The 26,425-nt window shown below is 34.1% G+C and overlaps 1 non-coding gene across 1 annotated transcript; it reads left to right on the top strand.

Moving 5' to 3' along the window:
* The first annotated feature begins 3,281 nt into the window (after positions 1-3,281).
* On the top strand, positions 3,282-3,388 carry LOC121138789. Its single transcript, XR_005875653.1, has one exon. It is a non-coding gene; the product is annotated as a U6 spliceosomal RNA (small nuclear RNA).
* The last annotated feature ends 23,037 nt before the right edge of the window (positions 3,389-26,425 follow it).

Genomic DNA, 26,425 nt, shown 5'->3' with positions numbered 1-26,425 from the left:
CCTCTCCCTACTGTTCTCTTACTTCCCCTGACATCTGGCCACCCCTCCCCCCACCCACTCCTCAGAGAGGCTGAGCCCTCCCATGGGGAATCATCAAAATCTGTATTATACCAGACTAGGACAAAGTGTGTCAGGACTAGGACAAAGTGTGAAACTTTATTTCTTCATATATTTTATCAATATATATAGGAGAGAATTTTTATATTATTTACAGTTTTCCCAAAGGTTCATCTGTAAGATCACCATGAAATTTTACATCTATTAGTATTAGGTCATGTGCATTTATAATTTATTTGAGTATATTCTATTTTAGCCATGTAATTGTAACCCAAATGTTACTATGTTTAGAAAACCCTCCAATGTCAAACTTCTGATTACCAGTTGTGGGGAGCCGCCCCCACATTCTCCGTTACAAGATGGCGCTGACACCCGTTGTCAGTTGGAGTAAACAACCTTGGTGCGCATGTGCCTGCTACTTTTCTATCCCTTACTCTCTGCCTCTCCCATGGCGTCATATGGGCTGATGAGCAGGAGCCAGTCAGGAGATGACACGTCCGAGGCGGGAACTGCTGAGCTATATAAGGGTTGGGCTTTTCACTCCCCGGGTCTCTGCTCTGTAAGCTTATGCTCTCCCTCTCAAGACGCATTAAAGCTGTTCTGCAGAAGGATTCTAAGTGTGCCGCATCGTTCTTGCTGGCGAGACGGTAGCGCGGGACAACCAGTAAAAGTTTATATGTTTTCCCTAGCTTGTACATTTAAACAACAGTTATGGATTTTATTTTGATGGTTCTTTATTTGTCCTGGAGAAACAAAAGTAGAGCATACACTTTCATTTTACATTGCAGTTTCTGACAAGTAAATGAAATCCGATATGTACAGAAACAAATACAATATTGCCATGAAAATCACACAGTAAGATTCAGGAATGATAGTCCAAGAAGGTTGATAAATGCAGAGTAGGAAAGTTTCTGGCCATTAGCTTTATGTTTATTTTTTTTGTACTTGCACGTAGTGTCAGGGTGTAAAAGTAAAATAAATGGCCATGTTTGCTTATACCTCAAGTGTATTTGATGTGCACCTACACACAATTATTTTGATTCATCACCTTTATTACAATGTTAAACTTAAAGTCACATAAAACACATAATCTTTTTCCCAATCAAATAATGATCACTAGTAGTTCTATATATCTTTGTTATTTTTGATTATCCCACTGATGTAATTCTAAATTCTCTCGTGTATGTGTCGGTACCACAGAGTGACTTCTTTAAGACATTTTTATTTTTGTCATATCTTCTTTTACAACATAGTCAGATATTTCAATTTATTTATATCCATGGAAAAGTAAGAAGTCAGTTTATTATGATATTATATTAATTTATGTTATAATAATAGAGATTTAATCTCTCATCATAAGAGGAAAAAGGGGCTTGGAGCTCAAATTGCTGTTGAAGTAAAACTGCCTTTCTTCCTGAGATATGCTTCCAAGTGCTGATAATTTAAAGGATGTTAACAAATAATTTTAGCCATAACTTCTAGTTGTGTGTTTTTTTAAAATGATTTTGAATGAGCATGCAAAATTTCACATATTTTCTATAAAACAAAATCTACTCAGATTTTAAAGTGTTTCTGATGTGTTGGACATATTCAGAGTGTCATGTTCATAACCAGTTATCTAATCTATTTCAAAACTGACCAGATGAAAATTATCAAAACTGCAATTGTATGCCTACCAGCAATCAGTTTTCATGATTTCTTACTAGAGTTGTCAATAAAGAAAGCATCAGGTTCAAACCAGGCTCACAGAAATTTAACATAGGAGAAAATTTTTATTTGAAAACACTATAGTCTTAATAACAATTGTATAGTCACTTGAAATAAGTAAAAGTACCATTATTGTGGCTGGGGACTGCACTATTTTAAGGTTGTTTTATGATCTTACTTTGTATTGTAGAAATTAGACTTTCATTGATCTGAAACCCACATTTTTTCCAGAAATTTCAGACTTTCAAACATTTAATATAGCATGGATATAAGTTGGCTCAGTGACAGCTACCAGAGGAAGTATGGTCTTGTTTTTAAATAGATTTCTAATGCCAAGCTGACCTCTGGTATTGAATGTTCCATGTTTCCTTTCAATGGGAAGGAACATTTGTGCATTTTCAAAAAGTGACAATGTCACAAAGGAACTAAAGAATAGTTATTCTCTGAACCTTGAAAGTGACTTTTGTGTGGCATGCAGGAAAATGGGGTGAGCATTTACCTTGTGGAACTTTTCAGTTTTCCAGGACAAAGCTATGATATAAAGTACCTTTTTTTACCCTGAGAATTTCAGGTAAGTCAAATCTGTATGCACTGTTAGAAAAGACATTTTATTATAACAAGAAAAATGTGTTGATCTGGAGTGGAGTGATTAGGCCATTTGTCAAAGAGAGTTACTGTTGCTGATAACATTTACAGGTTACACATACTTTTCAAATCTCAATAGAAGTAAGCTTACTGAAATGAACTGGTGAGACTGATTGTGAAGAGGAAAGAGTAAAGTACTGTGTGAAATATTTTATATCCTTCCATTCATAAAGCAAAAGATAGGAATGGAATTTTAAAAGATTATAATGTTCATTGAAAAGTTTTAAAACGAGTATAAAAATTACTGATATTTGTTGACTATTAAGTTTTTAGGTACATATTTTGGTACATATTTTATTATCAAATAATACTAGGACATAATAAATGTCTAACAGTTAAAAGACAATTCTTTTTAAATATCATTAAATTTGAAAATTCAATTCTATTTCAACTTTAGAGTTTACATATGTCATGTAGCATTGAATTCTTACATGTCTATTTTTCAATAAAGATGTGTTGAAAATAAGCCAAATTTACTCAAGATTAAACAGGAATAACCTCTTGTGAAAGACTATTTTATATGACAAAGATGCCTTTAAATGCCTGTATTTTAAAGTATTATATATGTAGTATTAAATAATTTTGGATGCATATAAGAAAAGTGTGTAGATTTATGTTTATTTACACATATACTAACTCTTACTTTTGTAAAAATATGACCTTTATTATGAAAGTTTTTTTGATTGTCTTTTTATATCATCTTTATGTTAATTTAGATATCATTTTATGTTAATTTAGAATGTCCAAGCAAACAAACATTGATGGTTCAAAACATCATTGCTCCTTCAATTCTTCTGTAACAGTTAATGTGATAAATAAATATTTAAATTATAAATTTAGGGAACATTTATAAACTAAAATTGGCTAATTCTCTGCTACAAAAGTTCAGCACTTATAGTAAATTTGGAACAATACAGAGAATATTAGCATGTCCCTGTTCAAGGATTGCACATAAATTTATTAAGCATTCTTACTTTCAAAAATAACTAAGAAACTTATTACCAAAATTATTTCCCTTGTTCAACATAAATTTAGGCTAAATGTAATCTAAACCAGTGACATTTTTAAAGAAATTTTAACTTTGATAACTTGATAACTTGTAGTACATTTGAAATACCTCATGCATATATATTTATTTATTAGTCACAACTAATTTAATATATTTCCTCATTCAAATGGACTTATCTACAATAAATGTGATTGTGAACAAATTCTAAATGAAATGAAGCAAGAACAAGTCTTTTAGTCTTTCACCACCTAAAACTACTCGTGATTTTTTTCTTTTCTAATTACGTTGTCTTCATTGAAGACTATAATACCATTTATATGTGTAGCATAGATTATCTGAAAAACTGATTTAATGTTAAGAGTAATGAAGTAACTAGAAAACCATAAAGTACTCAGCAGTGAAATTTTTCTATGTGTTTCATCTTACATTGAAATATAAGGATAAACAAATATTATATGATTTATAAGTTACTTGGAAACTAAAAATGTTATACTCCATAAGAGTATTTATGCATCATTAAAAATAGCTATATGTTTCATAATTTATGATAATGTTAAATATTTTGTTAAATGACTATTTTCCTATTATAGTATCATTGAAACAGAAAACTCTCATATATAGTATCATATTTAAACATAGATTTGTCTACCTGCAAACGGTGATTCATGAGCTAATCATGGGTAGATGCTATGCCTCTCAGCATACATAGAGTAATGGTTGCATAAATGAATGCAATACACTAAGCCAAACGTGATATAAACAATATTGATGCCATTATTTATATAGATTAGAGTCATGTCAGGAAGTTTAAGAAGCCCAATATCTTTCTCCAAATGTTCAGGTTTTGTTTTTATAATGGGACAGTGACATTGAAATGACACAAAATGTCAGGTCAGACTCTAGTCATTAATCGGTTATTTGGAGATATTCTCAATTCATTTCAATATATTATTCCACATGTTTTTGTTAATATTATGAAATCCATAATTACTGTTTATCTAACACCATCAGGCCTTGCATTCGAGAATGATAAAGGAACTGTTTTCTTTCTTTTTTCATACTTTTTATTTAACTTATTACACATGTCACTCTCAGTTCCCTCTCCCTTTCCTCCTCCCCCATCCCCCAATCCTCCCAACCCCTTACCCCAACTCCATGCCCCCTCTGCTATCCAGGGAGGGCAAGGGCCTCCATGAGGGATTTTCATAGTCTGTCACATCATCCCGGGAAGGGCCTAGGTTCTTCCCCGTGTTTCCAGGCTGAGAGAGTATCCTTCCATGTGTTATGAGTTTCCAGAGTCCCTCTGTATGCCAGGAATAAATACTGATCTACTCTCCAAGGTCCCACAGATTGCCAAGGCTTTCTCTCTGTCACCCAAGTTCGGTGGGAGGAATGTCTGGATCAGTCCCATGCTGGCCCCTCAGTCATCAGTCTGGGTCGATGTGTTCTCCCTTGTTTAGATCAGCTACCTCTGTGGGTTTCGCCAGCCTTATCTTGATTACTTTGGTCATCACTCCTCTTTGCAACTGGGTTCCAGGAGTTCAATTCGGTTAACAGCTCTGAGTGTCTGCCTCTGCCTCCATCAACCACTGGATGAACGTTCTAGGATAGCAAGGAAGTGTTTTCTAATGGCTCCTACAGAAGTTAGAGTTTTCAACATGTGCTGTTACTGGCAAGTGAACTTTAGGCAGAGGAAATCTGTTACTAGTAGTCAGAAGTGTGAACGAAGTTTAAGTTCATCATATTTTATTTTCCACATCCTGATGGTTTAAGTCAGGACTTTTAAGTAAAAGGGCTAATCTGCTATTTTTGCTTGTTTGTAATGTTTCGCTGTTTTACCTATCATGTAATGACAGCTATTACACTTCTGTTGTTAGTTTATTTGTATTTTTGCTATTAAAATATTCTCAATAACAGTATATTGCTTAAGAAACTTAATTAAAAAATCAAAGGCAAGATGCAAAAAAATAAGATAATTTTCTAAGTCCATATCTCTCAGCAGTTTTGAAAACTATATATTGTCCAAATCTCAAGTAAACAGACTTATAAAAATAATTAATGATATCATACTACTCAATGAATCATAAATGTATGAAATAATTTATAATGTCTGTATAGTGATGAATGAAACTAACCTTGAAGTAATCATGACAACTGAAAAAGAAGCTGAGTACATGTGTCCTGTCTACAGACCTGAACAAATTCAACACGTGTTTATTTGTTTCTGTTACTTAGCTATTCCACAAAGCTTTCTAATAATTCCTTAAATCCAAGTGCTCAGTATAGATTAGAAACCGACAATTCTACAGCCTCATTTTCAGGACTCTGGGTTGTTGGAAAATCAGATTTCCCTTGGTATATATTGTTTCTTTAAAACAGACATCGACTTATTGTCTTCCTTGATTATGAAACTGATCCCCAAAATTATTTAACAATCTGATAAGCAGATTTTAATATTATTTCCTTAAATTTTACTTTGTACATATGGATAGTTACCTGCAAGTATGTCTGTGTGCCACATTCACACTTTGCTAGAGAGGCCCAGAAGAAGCCAGAAGATACCCTGAGAGTACATTTGCAGAGCCTTGTAACCTAAAATGTACTGTTGGGAATTCACCCAAATCCTCCAGTGGAAGAGCAATGTTCTTTCTGTTCAGTCATCTTTGCTGTCCTCCAAAATGTTAGATTTCTTTTTGTTGACTTTGTGGTTTCAATATTTTGCCTGAAGGTATCTAATTAAGTGTTTTACTATGTGATTTCCTAGCTGATAAAATTTAAGAAGTTTAATAGGCATTTCAGGGAAAATAACGTATTTATGTAATACATTGCTGAGGACTAGGAAATACCTAAATAATTCTGACTGTTGTATGAGACAGATTGTGAAATAGAAATTTTTACCTTAACATAGTATAGTAAAACTATTTCAGCTACATAGTGATTTTTATCTGTGGTGTAAATGTAAAACTTTTCAAATTTGTCAACATTGAGGTAGTAGAAAGTATGAGCTGGAATTTTTTCATTTTTAACTACTTTAAAAAGTATTATGGTGGCACCTCGACCAAGGTAGGATAGGTGCCAGAATGATGGAAGTGACAAAGGAGAAGAACTAAAGACAACAAGGCTGTGAGTAACTGATGGGAGATGCCATTCTGTACATCTGTCTCTTGTTGGTTGTTGAATAAAGCACTATTGGCCAATAGGGAAGTAAGATAGGTGGAACTAGGAGTCGAGCAGGATTCTGGGAAGGAGAAACACAAGGGGTCATTGTGTAGCCGCCAGACTCTTTTCTCCTGTAAGAGAAATACTTAGATTAACGATTATGGAGTAAATACTTTTTTTTGTTTTTTTTGAGACAGGGTTTCTCTGTATTGTTTTGGAGGCTGTCCTGGAACTCGCTCTGTATACCAGATTGGCCTCAAACACACAAAGACCCGCCTGCCTCTACCTCCCAAGTGCTGGGATTAAAGGTGTGTGCCACCAATGCCTGGCTTGGTGTAAACACTTAAGTCAGAGCTAGCCAATAAGAAACAAGCAAGGCCAACAGCTTCATAATTAATACAGCATCTGACTATAACGCTGCAGAGCCCAGGCGACGGCTGGGGATTAACCAAAGTGGCTGACAAGGAAAAGGCTTCACCCAGGTTGATATTTATGGCCTATACTGGCATCTGGGTCCAGGATTATCTAATGCCTGGGCCCTAGCTTCAGTCAAGGGTCATTTGTGTTTCCCTTTCCCTACCACAGCAGGGGTCTGACTAATGCCTTTGGTCCACTTTACCACTGAAGGCTGAGCAGATGCTCATGGTCTGTGCCCCATCCTGAGGCCATGTTGATGTCCAAAGGCCACACTGCCATGTTGATCATATTCACTTAAGTGCCCTGGCTGCTTCCCAAGACAATGGTGATGTATAGGTCCAAGGTTTGGCCAGGGGCTATGCCTGAGTTCACTGTCCTACTGCAGCCATGTCTGTGTTGATGTCTATGGCAGAATTACCTCAGAAGGCTGTGGAAGAGCTGGATCTGGTAGTCTCAGCACTTGAGAAATGGTGCTACTCTTCACCAGCTACACCAGAGATGGGCCTGGTGGCTTTGGTTTTGGTGAGCTGGACCAGACTCTCATATAAAGTGAGAAATTTCAATAGAGGCCCAGACAAACCAACTCAGTTGCCACCCAGGCCCTTTGAGTTGGCCAACCCCAACATCTAACTGACCTATGGCTTGTTGAAGTTTGTGAAGTGATCTGTCCTACGGAACCATAGCAATAGGGTATCCATTACCAGGGGCAACAGCAGGATATCTGAAAAATGTTTTCATGAGAATGTAACATTTTTGGTGTATCATAAGTCAGAGGCCTTGGGTCAGACATCCAAATCATTGCAATGAACATTTGCAAATAAGACTACTTCGTCAAAATGGTATAATGCATGGCACAAGGTAACTTTCAGGACATCTGACAAATATTATTTTTGTTTAATTTTCATTTTGTGGGAAGACTATAAGGGTGGAAGTTGGACATGGAACAACTGAAATGAATGGACTATCTGCCCTTACTGTGAAACTCCTAAGGATTCAATAAAAAATGTCTTTATAAAGTATTTTGGCAATCATATATGCAGAAATTCTATTTTCTTTAGTTATATAGAATGTTGAAATATATGTTTACCACCTTAAAAGACAGGAAAATGTTTTAAGAATAAGTTTACGACACAAAACCAGGAGAAAATAAATGCTATTACTTATTAAATGTATTTCCCTGAAGTGTTTAATTGAAAATTTCCCTTCAAACTGTGTGCTTGTGCCAAGGACTCATACAGGTGTAATTAAAAACTGATGAGAAAAATACAGAGTGAGAAAAATAATTGTGTAAATTCCAGCTGTTTTGAATACTATGAAAATACCCTGTATTGGGAAATTAACTTAGCCATTTTGCCTGAGAATTTTAATGCAAACGCTAAAACACCAAAGGTTTATTCATACTAAGAAATTCTATTCATTAAGAACAGGTATAACTACAGAAAAATGTTTTTCCCATAAAATTACAGTTTGTTGTGCATATAAATTGGACTTAAAATAGAACTTTATTTTACTGTGTAATTGTGTTGCTAAATATGTTTCCTTGAACTTCATCTTGTGGTAGTTTATTGGCACAATTACCATGTTTCTTCTAAGCACTGAGATCAAGGAAACAGGTAGTATATGAAATTAAATATTGCATTACCTATTTAAAGTTCATCAAGTCTAACATATATCATTCTTTGTAAAAAAGTATCCAATTTTATCCTGAAAAGTAAGAGATATTGTGATTCTGAGTTTCTACCAGTAATCATAATCTAGTACCAATATTACAAGAAAAATATTGCACTACCAAAAAATTACACAATGTAATAAAAAATGAGTTGCAAACATGAAAATCATAGTCCATTCTGTGTCATGGGAAAATGTATGTTGTGACATTAAATATGTACAGAGTACAGAAAACCAAAGGGGACAGAGCTCAGACTCTACTGAAGATCTGTTGCACCCAAGCAAAATTAATATTAAGATATTATGTTTTGGTATTAGTGAAGAGGCTAAACAAAGACAACTGGTGATTTTTAGAGTAATCCACATTTGCTTGATTTAGATTTTGATTAATTACTTGAATGTCACACAAGAACTGGTGTAGGGAGAGACCTAGGCACCTGTGCCGTTGGCTACAGGGGGGTATGGGCATGTGGAAAAAAGGGCTGAGAATAGAGGCGCTTGTCTCCTTTTTAGGGCTTTTGGTAGGGTCTTGGATTCTGACTGAGACAGGATTTCTCAGGGCACCAGGCTGGTTATCAGTTTCTCTTGTGGGTGGTTTTCTTTAATAAATTGTCCATCAATATTCATACCCCATGTATGGTTGTATTTCCAAAACAAACTGTTGTTCTGTCTTATTGTTTCTGACAGTGGTGGAGTTTGTTTGAGCATATGTGTACAAAAATGTCCAGAAGACATAGGAATCACCAAATACATTTTAAAGGACAAGGCTGACTATGCAACCTCTAACTTTGAGAACTCATTCCGTATGGAGGGATACTATTGCAGCCCAGATAATGAAAGAGGCCCTGTGCCCTCCCCCAAATGATGTGATGGACTTTGATGATCCCCCGTGGAGGGTCTCATTATCCGTGTTGAGTGGGTGGTCGGTGGGTTGAAGGGTTAGTGGGAAGCATGGGAGGATTGGAGGGTGAGGGAATGGGGGGATGGATATTTAAATAAGAGTGTTTCTAAAAATAATTAAAATTGTTTAAAAAATCAAAAGAGCTGAAATTAAACTCTGAATTAATAAATTAAATACACTAAATGTAATCCTATCAGATTTTAATACAGAATACAGACAGATGAGCAGGGAAGAAAGGAGAATTATAGCAGTGCTAATTTGCCAATATATTCTCATTATTTGGCATGATTACCATACTATACCACTGTGTGCTGTATGGTGTATTTTAAAGCTTGCTTTCTGATGTGTAGTTCTGACTCCAGAAAAATCAGAGAGAGATATTTAAGTGTTGCTTTTGTGCTCAGTGTCTGCTTTACAAGCGTGTAATTTTGAATGATTTGAGATGGATGCTAACCCTGTACAAGTATAAGCTGGTTTCATTATTAAAAACCTTTTTTAGAATATTCATACTTCTGGAAGACTTTTATGGATCTTGACTTTGGATAGAAATTTTCTCTAGAGAATGTTACCTTCAATTTCGTGATCAAACTATCCTCTAATTTATTTTTGAAGCCTTTACCTTTAGCAAAGTAAAATAAATTAATAATCATAGATCTCATTGTTATTTTTATCACATTTAATATACTTGGTTCAAAGGTCAATTTTTATAACTGTGGAATTACAATAGAGTTATTTGAATGTCACTGAATATTTCAAAGGGCTAAGGAAATCATTGTATATTTGCAATACTGCTGAAATACTATTTAATATATTATGAAGTTAATTAATTTGCCATTCTCAATCCCATCAATATTAAACTCCAAGAATAGGTTTTTATGAGAATACATTTTAAATATCTCATGATTCAGACTGCATACTATTAGGAAATTTTTTTATATCACCTCAGTTGTTTCTTAAAAAAAAGTATATTTCCATACATTTTACAGATTCTTAATAAACTGCTTCTATGAGGGAAAAAGAGTAGCTTGAAATCATCCCCCAGCTCCATTGCTACTAACTATATTTTATCCCTAAGTTTGCGATAAAACTGAAGAATAATTGTTTGTGATGGAGGCGTGACATTTAGAACTTAATGAAAAATTCAAACCTTTCTTCATAAGAGGAATTTTGGTATTATACCCAACTCCATCATCACATTTTCTCTGCATACCACCATGCTCCCTTTGATAATGTTAATAGACCAAACCTATGAAACTGTAAGTGTGCCACCTCAATTAATTGTTTTTCATGAGAAAAAAAGAATATAAGATGTCTGCATTTGTTATTTTTCTCAAAGCTATGACAGAATATCTTGACAGAAAATAATTAAGGAAAAGGCATTTGTCTTGATTCTTATTTTAGACACAGTACACTGGTTGAACATCTATGTGGGTTGTGAGAATAATTAGCAAAATTTGTTCACATTATGATGGATTAGAATACATAGAGTTTAATCGGGCATCAAAATAATCTATAACAATCAAGGTCCATCCACTGTGAGTTAAAAAAGTCTTCTGGCTGGACCGTATGTTTCAAAGTTGCTCAACATTTGAAAACATTGCTATGAAGTTGCCCTTACCAAGTGTTTAAACACTTGAGTTTGGGTGGTGTGCATTTCACATTCAAACTATCAAGTAAAATAAAAGTGATAATGCCATAATGAACCTACTTAACAAGAAACATCAACTAAAACATTAACTCCACCAACTTAAAATCAATAAATTTGGTAAACAGCAGGTAATATTAAATTTTTTATCTTGAATCTTTAAGTCTCAACATTTTTTAATAAAAATGAAACAACATGAACAGAATTTCACAACCTATGACATTAAATATGACTTTTGCTTACTTTTTTCTTTTTTCATTTTTAAGGATTGAAGACAAGGTTACCTGCTTGGTAGGGAAGCACACGGCAAATCGGCAGGTCTTTAGCCGTTTTTTTACCTTGAATAAGAATATTTATTCCTATAAATGTTCAAGTAGATGAGATCTTCCTGAACTTCACCAGTGAAAATTCAGCTCTACAGACCTTATCTTAAAGGTTTTTTCAAAAGAAATTTCATTTTTAATGGTTTTAGAGGATCTTCATTTTTCAGTCATAATTTTTTTATTTATTGTTGCATAGTTTTCTCTGATTATCTTTTGAAGACATGCATCTAAACAGGCTGTTTGTTACCCTATTTCATTCCCTAGAGGGTTTGACAAGCTATTTCTTTATTTAATACAAATGAAGAAAATAAGGCAATTTTGATGTTTTGTTGCTTCAAAGCCATTTTGTAGTCTTATGATAAGACTTGAAAGCTACATACTTCAAATATATTGTAGATCCAAAGAATTCAATGACATTATTTCTATCATCTGAAGGTATGTAGACATACACACATATTATTCAGTTTATCATTCCAAACACTTAGAATGTATTTTACACTCTATAACATGTTAAAATTTATAATAAAATAAGTATAGCAATTCTAAGCCTCATGTCATCTATTATTTTATTGAAGTGTGAGTTTGACTGCAAAGGGGGTTAAAATAATAAATAAGTACATTAATTTTTTATTTTCAGAAAATGCATTCTCAGAATTGCTAACAGGTCTATCATCCAAATCGACATAACAATTAAATTTTGAGTGGAAAATCCCCTTAAAGCATTTAATATTCTATTGTATTACAATCTACCTTTATTATAGATTGATCAACCAGGTTCTTTTTCTTACTCCCAACCAAATCAACCAGCTCAACTCTGTAATCTACATATTTGCAGTATTAAAGAACTGGTGAGTGTGTATCTGTGCCCCTAGATTTTGCATTCAAAACTACTGTAATCAGTTGTTTATCACGGTGCCACTTCTGTTCCTTATTATAACACACACTTTATTTGTACTCCCAATTTCATTTTTATTCAGCTTATAATCACTTTCCAACTTGATGATAAAATGATTTTTAGCATTTATTTTTTCAGGGTTTGTCCATATCTATATTTCAAATATTTCTTCTTGTCATTACAATGTACTTATGCTGTTAAAAGCTTTCATAAAACTTCGCAGTTTAGGCAACTATTACTTTAAAAATATTTGCCACTTCAGTGAGACAGTAATATAGTTTGTTTTAAGATTTCACAAAAACATGGAAAAGGCAGTCGTGTAATTTTTTCATGGTAGCAATTTTTCATTCCTCCTCTCCTTGCAGTCTGTTAGCCACCACCCACCTCCCTTCCCATCTCTAATCCACTACCCCATTTGTGTTTAGGGAAGGGAAGATCTCCCAAGAGTATAAACAGAACATGGCATATCAAGTGGCAATAAGTTGGCATGTCAGCCAGTATGAGGATTAAGGTCTCAAAAGCCATTAAAAGAGTCAGAGACAGCCCCTGTTCCCAGTGTTATGAGTCCCATAAGAGGACCAAGCTACACAGCTGTAACACATGCAGAGTAGCTAGGTCAGTCTCTTGCAGGCTCCCTGGTTGTCAATTCAATCCCTGTCAGCAACTATGAGCCCAGGAAAATAGGCTGTCTGAGTTTTCTTGTGGTGTCCATGACCCCTCTGGCTCAGAGAATTCTGCAGAAAAAATAGAGAAAGGGAAAGCCTGTATTAACAATCAAACAAACAAAAATAAATAATTCTTGGTACTTGCTATAACTTTGGTTGAGATTTTGTGGACAGAAAGATGGCCATGTGTGGGAAGCAAAAGAAAGAAAAAGATGCAGAAAGTAATAATGACAAAAACAGAAGAAATTAGAGAGGAGGACAAGGAAGATGGAGAAGAAAGTAAATACAAGGCAAAGCAGAGACACCAGGTGTAGAGGACAGTAAATATGCTCACCAAATTTAAATTTTTAAAATAGTCCTAGAAAATACTATTATTGGTTTAACTAAAGGGAAAAAAACTGCAAATGAAAACATGTTGTAAAACTGCAAATAAATATATCTTACATAAGTAATGGTCATATAAAGAGGGAAACTATAATCAATATATAGATTCTATGGAAATTTATCTTTTTTCTACCAAAACAGAAAACTACATACTGGAGTTGACTGATATGATGAATTCTGAAAAACTACCAATGGCTCCTCAGGCACACAGGTGAGGAAAAGCTTGTTTAAGTTTCATCAAGCAGTAACACAAATGAAAACTGAGAGAAAGGAAACCATAAAATTAACAGTGAAAGTCAACATACTTCAGAGTGGAAACATGAAATTCATACAGAATAATGATAGATGAGCAATAAAATATAGCAAAAAAGGCTCATGAGTCTTTTCTTGCCCATTGCTACAGGAGGTTTCATAATGAAATACAGAATAATTTTTACTATTTATAGATGAAGGTTTCATGTAATTATACATAAGAAAGGATCAAATTTTGGCCTGAGGAGATGATTTCCTGGATAATATGCCTGATATTGAGGCACTAGGAACTGACACTGAGTGTGTAAACCCAGGACACATGTTGACTTGACGTGGAAGCCCTTTATAACCCCCAAATTTTGACTGTGAGATGTCAGCTAGAGACAGAAGAATTTCTGGAAGTTTATGGGACATCTAGCCTGGCAAGAGTTCGTTTCTCAGCAAGTTGAAGGTGAGAACCATATACTACTAAGGTAGTCTTCCTACTCATACACAACTGCACCATGGTATATGCAGACCCACTTTCATAATCAGAGGCACATACTAAAAGTTTTGAAAGATATTTATACATGTGCCTTACTTATGTGTGTGTGTGTTTTATAATTTTACAAAGTAAAACGAATATCTTTAAATGATGAGAGATAGTTTGTGAGTCACATGGTTTTGGGTAAAAGTGAATGTGGGAATTTAGGACATTAAGTTCTTTATATCAAATAGAAATATGGAAAGGATACTTTTAAATCCAAGTCATGCATATATCTTTGACTTGCAGAAATTTGCAACTTTGACCTGTTAAGTGAAATGTAGCAATACAGAGAGAATTGTAGACTATGGAGAGAAAGTTATTCCATGTCTTCAAGTGTGTAACTTTCTAAATACTAACATATTATTTAATAATTTTATGGAGTTTTGGCATACAGATTAAAGTATTCTGCTTCCACAATCATAAACTGTCCACATCTCCGTATTGTAACACCAAATACATGGCTTTTCACACTGGTGTCTTGTGAACTGAACACTGTCTAGTTATTGCCCTACTACCCTATATAGGTTAATACCTAGTCTTACACTTCTATCCTCCCGCCTTTCTCTCTCTCCCTAACTCTCTTTCCCTTTCTCTTCCCCCCCTCTATGCCTCTGTGTATGTGCTTCTCTGTTCTCTTTCAAAAGCCTCCTCATGTAGCAGTTTATTATCAAACGCATAATCTTTCTGGTTACTCTTCCCAACTGTTAGGATACAGTTAGGTGTCTCCATACCCATCAATAGCACTGTGGTAGCTTTCCCTGCACACGACAGAAAAATTAGAGAACAACTGAATTGAATTTAGGAACAGAACACTGCCTATTGTGTGAATTCCTACACACATTTTCAAATACCAATTCAATACTGAGTCATAGGACACTCCTAAATATCATGCATACAGCTATTCTGAAAAACTCCTGAAATTCAGATATTGAAGCATAGGTTAGGATAAAATAAATATTTGAAGTCATTAAAACATGAAAATCTTACTTATTTTGTGCATGTTGGGAGATTAATATTTAATCCTGAACCAGTTTAAATTAGGTTTAATTTTAAGTAGAATATGGAAACTAGAAATATATAGCTAAAATGCATAACACTGGAGATGTCTTAAAAGCAGTTATTTTAATTTACCTTAAGATGGCAGTATTGGTCTTCCTAATATTGGGTTAAGTTTTAGAAGAGAATTCACGAGGAATATATAGGCTTTCTAAATACCCTTTCTGAGACACAAAACCCGGGCTTATCAAAGAAGTGGGTGGATGTAATATACATACAGATTAAACTGAAAGTCTATACAAACAGTGATAATGGGTGAAAACACAAACTGTGCAAATCTGATTGACATGTTAGTTAATTAAAAGCAGCAAGGAAAGTAGGTTTGGGATCACTGAAGGGATTACTCACAGTGACAACTCTTCCAAATTGTTCTTTTTCTGTGAAGAAGGATGAATCAATGAATGAAATTAAAAACAAACAAGCAAACAAACAAAATCCTCCAGGATAGTGCATGTTAAACATCTGGTGAAAGACCCAGGTGATACAGAAGTTATCTTACTGTGTGAAAGGCTAAAGATTTCTTATGTTCTCTTTCTAGGGAGTATTTTGGCCACTCATGAGTTCAATTAACACTCCAAGTGGTTGACACTTCTTGAAAGGAACAAATAGAAAATGCTTGATAGTTTGATCAATTTAAATTATTAAATGTAGCAGCACTTATTTTTTTGGAGTTCCAGAAAAATTCACTAAACCTGTAGACATTTTCAAAATGTAAGTCACAGTCTCAAGCACATATTAGTGCGCAGATAATCAATCATTACCTTACAGTCAGCAATGACTTCATGACACATATAGAAACTGCTTTTTCCATCATAAGATGACCCTAATTCCAAGACTCTGGGCTTGCTTGGAATTACAATTAACAGTCTTTCAGTAAACACACCCAAATATATTTGTGCATAGTTTCTCAGATTCACCTAAGCATAAAACCCTCATAGTTGGCAATAGTTGTGAGTTCTGTTGTGACAGCTAAATGCAATGTTTAATTTGACATTTAATGAACAATTTATATTTTTCTATAATGATAATAATTTAATTTTACTATTGGTAAGTTCTGTTATCAGAAAATGTTAGAAACACAAAAAATACAGGAAATATTATATTGTAAAATTTCAGAATTATAGTAAGTCAGATTCCAATCTTTATTTTATTTTTTATTTTGTATATTTATGCTTCTTTAAGACAATACATACCAATCACATTTCTGCCCCTTCTCCCTGCGCCATCTCCCTCTTCCTCAGATCCACTTCTCTATTTCCTTCCAGAAAAGAGCAGGCCTCCCAGTGATACCAATGGAATTCTGCATTCCAAGACAAAAAAAGACTAGACATATACCCTCATACCAAGGCTGGTAAGGCAACCCAGTAGGAGGAAAAGCGTCCCAAGAGCATGTGAAAGAATCAGAGAAAACCCTGCACCTATTGTTAGAAGTCCCACAAAATCCCAAACTAAACATTCCACAGCATGAATGCAGACCCATTGTGGACTCCAGGGTGCTCTTTCATTCTCTCTAAGCCCCTATGAAGCCTGCTTAGTTGGTTCTGTGGGCTGTGATCTCCTATTGTCCTCAGCAACTCTGTCTCCCACAATTCTTCCTCTCGAGGTTCTATGGAGTTCCCAGAGTTCTGCCTAATGTTTGTCTGTGGGTCTCTGTATCTGCTCCCTTCAGCTTCTGAAAGAAGCCTCTCTGGTGACAATTGGGTTAGGCTGCTTTCTGAGTATAATAGAATATCCTACTTTTAAGGGATGTATATTGTGTCTCTGCTTTCTTCCTGTTTAAAAGTATGAGGATCAATGCTAGTTTCAATCTGTCCAAAAATTCACAGTTTTCAACAACAACAAAAAAGAACCAACAAACATCAACAATGAATGTCACGTGTATACATTTACATTTCATTCAGTCTCATGACCTTGAGTTTACAGGGTTTTATTGAATATTGTACTCAGTCTGGCTCATATTAATTTAATGTTTGACTGATGTAAAGTGATGACTTTATTATGTTGGAAATTGTGTTTTGCCACACCCTGTACCTGCTTATAAAACAGATCTTCATCTGCATACTGTTGGGCCATTCTCATTATTTGTCTTTTCCTGCCTGCAAAGCTGTGTTTCCATTGCATTTCCAACCAGCTTGTGGGAAGTATCAGTTTCAAATTAGGTGCCAAATATAGAATATATATGATTCATATAAAAGTACTTGCTAAGTATTACTTGACCTTCTAGTGTTGATAATTTTATTAATTACTACCTAATGTTCAATTGTTTTTTTCATTGAACAATAATGTATGACTTACAAAATTTAATGTTAATTCTTCAATTGTTTTTTGAGTACTGTCTATATTCTTATATTTTATTAATTGCATTAAAGATATTCATAAAAGAACATCTTAGCCAAATATAAAATACGAATGTTTACCTTAGCAAAGTTATTTGAAATTTTATGTTGCATGAATTTTATTATGCTCAGATTAATTAGCATAATTTTTTTTTTTCTTAAGTGTCTCTTGGCCATTTTAGCCTCCTCTATTGAGAATTCTCTATTTAGTTCTGTACCACACCTTTTAATTGGATTCTTTGGTGTTTTGGAGACTTGCTTCTTGAGTTCTTTGTAAATTTTGGAGATTAGCCCTCTGTCAGATGTGGGGTTAGTGAATATCTTTTCTGTGGACTGCCTTTATGTCTTGTTGACTGTGTCCTTTGCCTTATAGAAGCTTTTTAGCTTCAGGAGGTCCCGTTTCTTAATTGTCGATCTCAGTGTCTGTGCCACTGGTGTTATGTTCAGGAAGTGGTCTCCTGTACCAACTCGTTGAACTTTCAGTGTGGCTGGATTTATGTTGAGATCTTTGATCCATTTGGACTTAAGTTTTGTACAAGGTGATAAACATGGATCAATATGCAGACTTCTGCATACCAGTACCCAGTTATGCCAGCACCATTTGTTGAAGATGCTTTCTTTTTTCCATTGTGCAGTTTTAGCTTCTTTTTTTTTTTTTTTTTTTTTTTAATCATTTTTTATTTTAATTTTAAATAGCTTGTTTCACATGTCAATCCCAGTTCCCTCTCCCTCCCCTCCTCCCGCACTCCCCTTCCACCCTCCCTCCCACCCTATTGCCAAATCCCTCCACCTAGGGGATGTCTAGAGTCTATCATTTCACTCTTGGTAGGGTCAAGGCACTCCCCTAAGAGTCCAGGCTGAGAGAGCATCTCTCTTTGTGCCATAGGCACATGAAGACAGATTGTATACCAGGGATAGACACTGATCCACAGCTCAGAGCCCCATAGGTTGCCCAGGCCTTCTCACTGACACTCACATTTGGGGGATTAGCATAATTTTTAAGATCAGTGAGGTCAATACATTTCTCATTCCAAAATGACAGTTGAGATTTATGTTAACTTATTATTTCAGCATGAATTGTTGCATTGATCATTTCTTACATTCCAATTTGCAGCCTGACATCAACATGGAAATGGCTGCTGTCAATATTACTCAGGCAGCTGCTTAGCAACAGTTTCACTAGCTACATATACTTACATTTCTAAAGTTTCTTTTTTGGGATAAATTATAAAAACAATTGAAGTCAGAAAACAATTCAACAATTTTCAACAAGTAAAAGGCATTTGGGGCATTGAGGTATATCAGTTATTAATTCAACAACAATGCAGATTTCCAGTGTGTAACCAAGAAGATCTATTTTTAAAGATGTGTCTGTTGCATTTTGAGTGTGTTTGTATTCCTCCCATTCCTCTATATAACAGACTTTCAATGTCATGACACTCATGGCATTTATATTCCAGCTGTAGAACTGGTGTATATTAAAAGAAGGATACATTCGTTATCATGGAAACTTATAGAAAAGTTATTAATCCACTCCTGGTGTCTCCTGACAGCTAAAATGGAAGCTGAAAATGAGCAGAAATTGTGTATACTTTATAAAGAGAAGTGATGACAAATAAGGTAGGAATAGATTCCCCCAAGGATGGAGACTGTGGAATGACACCAGATGTCCAGCGTAATTAATGTGATGATAAAGGGGGATTGAAATGAACTCACCGGCTGCAACCCATCAGGCAGTATGCAGAAAATAAACTGCTGCCCTGTAAAAATAGGAACTATTTAAACATAGAAATATTGCACCACCACATTTTTAACAGTTCTTTAAATAGAACACGAGAAGACCAAAGTGGATGACAAGACTGCACACAACTGGCCAGACTAGAGAGATACACTATTTTCCTGAGAGACATCTGATCATGTACATCTTCATTGACACATTTAAAGACATTACAAAACATAAGTTTATTTAAAAGTCATTTAAGAAGATACTTAAGTTTTACATTTTGAATTTTGAAAAATAAAATGAAAATGGTGAAGTGCTAATAATTATGCTTATAAAAATTAATAGGCTCCTTGCTGGTCAAATAGCATTTGTAAAACTCGGTTGTAAACATGAATACTGAAAATGATTAACTGGTGTATCAATATGATTATAAATTTTATCTGTGTTTATTTTGAGAAGTTACTGCATGACTTTTCAACTGATTCCTGTGACAAGTCTTCCCCAAACCCAGAAGACACATGAATTGTGATGTATTAGCATTCAAAATGCCCAGATGTATCTTCGATTTTATATTATTATACATGTATAAATATAGAAAACCATACTGTAGTGTTTGCTCCTCAAAGTTAGCTCACAAGATCTCAGTATCAGCCACTGTCACATCCTCTCTATTTTCTTCTTTCAGATCATCACTTCCGAGAAACCTTTAGCCAGTTGCTTCTATAGACATTTAAGCATGCAACACTAAGGCCTTAGGACTTTAAAAATTTATGATTATTCACTTTCCAATTGAAAAAGATCAACATCTAAAGTTACTTTATATACAAATTTAATGATAAAAATGTTTAATTATTTAACAAATGAATTAAGTTTAATATATCAAATCAATTTACACATATGCCTGCATGAGTATAAGATTTATGCATTATTTATTTCCGCAATTTTTCCTAATTCATTTCTGTTACCTTTCACTTTCATATCTGTTTCTAGGTACTGGCCTTGTTGAATTTTCTTTTATTTATAATATAGCCTAAAATGGATTCTGCTGATACATTCTATGGTACCAAATTTCATACTCTATGATTTGTTATATTCCTGAGAAATTGTCAAAGGAAAGTTACTTAGTCTGACGTATTATTGAGCTTTTAACTGGCAAAACTTTTATTGCCTTGTGTTTTATTGTAAAGAAGAGTCAATATTTCTGTCTAAATATTTATTGATAAACATCATTTCATTGAAACACAATTTCAATGAGAAACGTTGCATAAAACAGTTTTGCATTGTTATAATAGAGATGAGACATATATGCACATTGTACCATATAAATTTATATTTAGAATATTTATTTTTGAAGAAATTTTATCTCATAGTCATTTAATTACAATAAACTAGATTTCACAGGAATACATAAGTGAATACCCAACTAGAAAATGAACTTTTTCCTTTAAAATGTTACATGTGAATGGTTTCCTTTGTTTTCCAAGAAATCACATGAATGGAAATATATTTAAATGCCTTTTGTCCTTTAGTTATAATTATTATTCATACTCAAGATATTTTACCATTGCTAATTAGAATCCCTTGGTATTGATAGAGTACTAACTTTAAAATTCTTTTAAGTCAGAGACTGTTAAAACTTTTAAATATTTTTCTCCTTTAGTATTTATATTTCTTGTTTAAAAGTTTTAGTTTTTGAACTTATGGTTCCTATCACATCATTATGACATAATTTTTGCTTTTGTCTCTATGCAACTTCTATAATGATGTAGACCTTATTTTTATATCATTTGCAATCATTCTCTTTTTGTATTGTGTTTAATATGCGTATGTTACCTAGTCATTGATTTTTTTTAGGCTGAGTCCGAGTGTGATCCCCTCATTGATCAACTGAATTCTGTCTGAGATCATTATTGGTGCCACAAGAAATTGTGTGAGCCTTGATTATTTAAATTTCAAAAAAATACAAAAAATAAAAAACATTTTTAGCCGATTTAGAGGCTCTGTGGTCAAAGATCATGGAGTCAGCCTTTCATTTGAATGGAAGCCTTCTATTCTTGTCTTCACAGGGCAAGTCAATGATAACGTAATCATCCTAAACTGAGCTTCTGCTAATAAAGTCTGTCCAAATGAAGGCCAACATCATGAAGGGGAAATCTACAGAGACATCTGAACCAGACTCATGGGAAATGATGAACTCTAGACCTACAGCTGTGGAAACTCAATGGGACTGAATTAGGATATATACATATGAGAGACAATTTGTAGCTGTGTCTATTAGCTGTGGAAACTCAATGGGACTGAATTAGGATATATACATATGAGAGACAATTTGTAGCTGTGTCTATTAGCTGTGGAAACTCAATGGGACTGAATTAGGATATCTACATATGAGAGACAATTTGTAGCTGTGTCTATTTGAGAAGTCCTTGACCATAGGACCAGGGCACATTCTTGTAGCCCATTCCTCAGGGTGGGATGCCATGCTCAGACTTAATGCAGGAAGAAGGGCTTGGTCCTGCCTCAACTAAATTGGCCAGGCTTTGTGGTCCTCCAAAGGGAGCTCTAACTCTGCAAGAGGAGTAGATGGGAGTTAGGGTTGGGCAAGGAAACAGGTCGGGGGAGGCTGAAGGAGGGGCAGAAGCGTGAACTATGGTTGGAAAGCAAGTTGAAATTTTAAAAAATAAACTTAAAAAAGACAGTCCTCTGTCCTCTTCAATGGATTATCTTTTACTATCATTGCAACAACACCTGAATTTTGGAAGTGATAACCATCAACACACCTTTATTGGAATTAAAAAAAATGGAAGACAGATAGATATTCATAGACATCCAACTTAAGAGTTCTGCATTCCACACTGGAGCATGTATATTAAATACATTTTCGAATCTTATACTTATAATCTTTGTTAAGTGACTTAGAAGCTGTGTCTTTAAATAGTCATCTGTAACATTAGGAACTTCATTTCTGTTCAGAAAGTTTGTTTTTGGATATTAATGATAATATGCAACAATTACTGAAGGGTGCTTATTGCTTATATTACATTATTTTTTTTCTGTTCCGTAGGCTTTTTCTGGTTTTGTCTTAAATGAAGCCTTTGATAGAAGGTAAATTGTAAAACCTTGAAATTCTGGCACTCAAGTTAGAGCTTTTTAAGTGCTGCTTGATTAAAAACAATGTGTCCTTACAAAGAAACATAAAATGTACTAAAGATGAACTTATCCCCAAATTTAATATCCTTGAAAACTCAGTATGTAACCACAACATTGTTTCTCAGTGTTATCTCACTGATTTTGATCAAATGAATTAAGATAATGAAATTGCTGCCATAGGAATATATATTATTCATATATATTGTGATTGCATCCTACTAATGCCTCTGTATGCCACTTTAGCCAAATTAAAATTTAACACACCTATATACTAAGTAATATATTATTATGATGTATGTATGAGTTAATAACTATGCTTAAGTATGGTTATAATTCACAAATATTTTGAAACCTATTGAATAGTTTTAAATTTTCTATTTAAGATTAAGACATTGCATAACATTTGGTCTAAGATTTAATATGCATCATTATAACTAAGGAATACAACATTAATGAGTGATTTATAATAAAGGATACGCTAATATAAATATCCACTCTTCCTTTCATTGAACCGGGCATTGTATGTATCAGTTTTGCTAGTTAAGTAGATACAAAATTTCCAAATAAAAGAATAATTTACTGATAAATTTAATAAGCTATATTATTAAAGCAATACTAAAGCATTTCATTTTTTGTTAAGATCAAGCAAGATTCATTATACCTTTTCAAGTTATATGTATAAAATTCATCATTTGTTTTTTGTTTTTCAAAACAGCGTTTCTCTGTATTGCTTTGGAGCCTGTCCTGGATGTTCCTCTATAGATAAGGCTTAAACTCATAGAGATCCACCTGCCTTTGCCTCCTGAGTGCTTGGAATAAAAGCATGTGCCACCAACACCCAGCAAAAGTTTATAGATTTTAACAGATATATTTTTACTTCTTTAATTTAAATTGGCATAAGAACTCAAGAGTTTATATTTTACAGTTTTTCTCATACATATATCACTGGGTTAAGGATATATGTCCATATACTGCAGATTATTGTACATTAAGTCATCAAAATATTTATTTATCTGCACCATCATCAAATTACAGTATGTATTACATGATACAGAGTGAACAGATTTTGGTTATTATTGTCCTATATGCTTATATTTCTAGCAATACATTTGAAAACTGTTTTATCTTTAAGACCAAGTTCAATTTCAAATATGAAAAATCAATTCAGAGCCATATATTTGGTAGCTCTATAGAGAAAATTACATTAACTGCAAACCAAGAGTCCATTGGTCCTACATATTTCTCACTAAACTCTAGTCACTGAAAAGTACTCATTGAAGAATAATCATTATCTCTTGAGTAAAAATTGTGTCTCAGAGAAATGTCTCATTCTCCCATAGAATCTCCGCCTTTCAAAAAAGTAGAAGGGCCATCTTTCTCAAATGTATCATCATCTGAGTGTTTTACTATTTTCTTATAGAACACCGTTTTAAATATTTTAAGTGAAAATGGTCTCATGAACTGACCTCTCATTTAAAAGAGCTGAAGTGTTAGCTTATATGCTATGAGTATAATAGGAGAAGGATTTCTTAAAATAACTGCTAGGTTCTAAATTATAGGAAAGGTGGTTAAATTTTTATTTAAAGAATGCCTTTGAAATTCTCTTTTTCTATACTAAGAATGTTGGAATAAGAATAGGAACTGACACTATTATCTTAATAACTGTCAAACACTTGGCTATTGGCACACACAGATACACACACACACACACACACACACACACACACACAAAGAAGACTACTAGACCCTTCCAAATAACGGAAAACATTTTGCATTTTTAAATGGAAGCCATTTAATGCAAAGCCTCTGAAAGCATGTTTCTGTATGTTTTAAACACAAATCGGAATGTAATCACTGTAACTGGTAATAACAGCTGGCAAATATTTTTGCAACTGTGAGTGCTGTTACACAGTGATCTTGCCTCCCGGCTGCCATTAAAATTGATTTGGATTTAATGACAAATGACAACTTACCTGTATTACCTTTGTAATTATCTTTAGTATACTGAATTTCAAAATGTATATATAAAATCTTGTTCCAAATCTTATTATTATTAACTGTAGAAGTTACCAGTCTATAATATTTAAAGCTCTCTATATATGAGAATGGGGGATATCTTAATGACAAACACAATTTCATTCTTCTCCATTTTGAAGAGAAAATAGCTTAGTACAGCTTAAAAGTTCAAAGTTTTATGATTGAACAGGTAAGATCCAAAAGCTTGCAATGCTTGTCTGAAATGACTGTACTGACTATGTTTATAATTCAAAGGATCCCTCCCTACGTCACATGTGATGGAGTCACACAAAACTAATTGGTTTGAAGCGTATAGTTTTCAGGCTTCTCCATCAACCATGGACTGGAGAAGGAAGCACAGTCAGAGCCAGAACACAGATCTTGACAGGCTGCTGAGTTACTGTCCTCTTCACAGGACAAGTTCTGTTAGGCTAGACTGACCTACAGGGACATTAAAGATCACTCTCTCCATTGTGACTGCAAGGACAGTTAACAAGTGTCATAGCGAAGACAAAGGAGAGCCATGAAAGGAGTGACATTATGTGCCTCCTGACTTTCTGGAAATTGAACTGATATACAAAAAATAGTGAATTCCTACCCCTTTTACTGGTTTATCCTTAAACCTCAACTACGTTTTTCCATATGTATAATGATTAAATGCACAAGCTGATCAATAAATTCATTTTCACATTGCTCTCTAAAAGTTTCTTTACAGGGCAGCCTAGTCTGGCTACTGCTTTGCTGATTCCATTCAGGGAAAGAACCTCGTAGAATTAGCAATTACCAACACTAGTCTATTGATGGAGCTGGGAGGAAGTCAGGGTTTTATGTCATCTTGTTGTTTACTGTCCATCACAAAAGGAAGTCAGAGACATGCCCTTGGCATTCTTGAAACTGTTCCATTGGGAACCAGGAGTTGGCTTTCTTTTCCATAGATCTACATTAATGATGTTATCTCTGAATCTACAATTTTGAAAAGAAAGCTGATATGGCTGTTCCCCTGAATATATGCTTACCAGAAAATGATAAGTAATAAAAATAAGCAAGCCTACCTTGCCATCAAGCTACTATTGCTTGTTTTTGACAAAGAAGGGCAGCAGTCTTGCTTCCATAATTCAGATGAAACAAGGCTGCTTGCAGCAAAATGTCTGAGATGCTGATTTCTACTCTGTGATTCTTCTTGTTTCAAAATCACATTCACTATGACATTTCAAAACCTACTGTTTGTTGTAATGCAGGAAAAACCCTAATAGACTTACTGCTAATCATATTTGTAAACAATGTATAATTAAATGATAAAATCCCTTTAAGAATGTGGAGCACGATTTAATTAATGATCTCTGTGCTGTCTAAATAAAGGAGAAGTTTTAATTATAGGGAAATTGTTAGTTGAAGCACAGTTTAGTCAAGGTTTCTGAAAAAGTTCCTGGTGAAATTTTAAAACAGAAAGCTTTAGTAAAATGAGCACTCCTCATCTGTTTAATGATGTTTAAGAAGATCTAGAATCTATTTCAGGATTATTATATCAATGTATTCTTACTGAGGGTATCTGCAAAACTCCTTCTCATGAGCAAAGTCTGTGATGAGTGTTTCAGAGTAGCTTTAACTTTTTCATGTTTTTATAAAAGGAGCTCTGTAAATTAGCAGTTTTGATAACATATTTTAATATGGATAAATATAACATATATTTTTCAATTTATGGAGAATTTTTCACTTTTTGGAAAAATTTTAACTTTATTTTTGTGAGTTTGAAAAGCTGATACTTTTTAAGAAAATCTCATGAGTCTGAAACGGAACAAACAAAAGGAAGCATGTAGTGCCTCTTATCATGACCCAATATAGAACTCAGTGTTTATTATGATCGAACAGTCTCAAGCAAGGACAATATGAA

The sequence above is a fragment of the Mesocricetus auratus genome, unplaced genomic scaffold, assembly GCF_017639785.1.
Source record: "Mesocricetus auratus isolate SY011 unplaced genomic scaffold, BCM_Maur_2.0 Super-Scaffold_2245, whole genome shotgun sequence".
Classification (NCBI taxonomy): Eukaryota; Metazoa; Chordata; class Mammalia; order Rodentia; family Cricetidae; genus Mesocricetus; species Mesocricetus auratus.
Note: the sequence above shows the minus strand (reverse complement) of the source record. Positions and strands in the feature narration are given on the sequence as shown.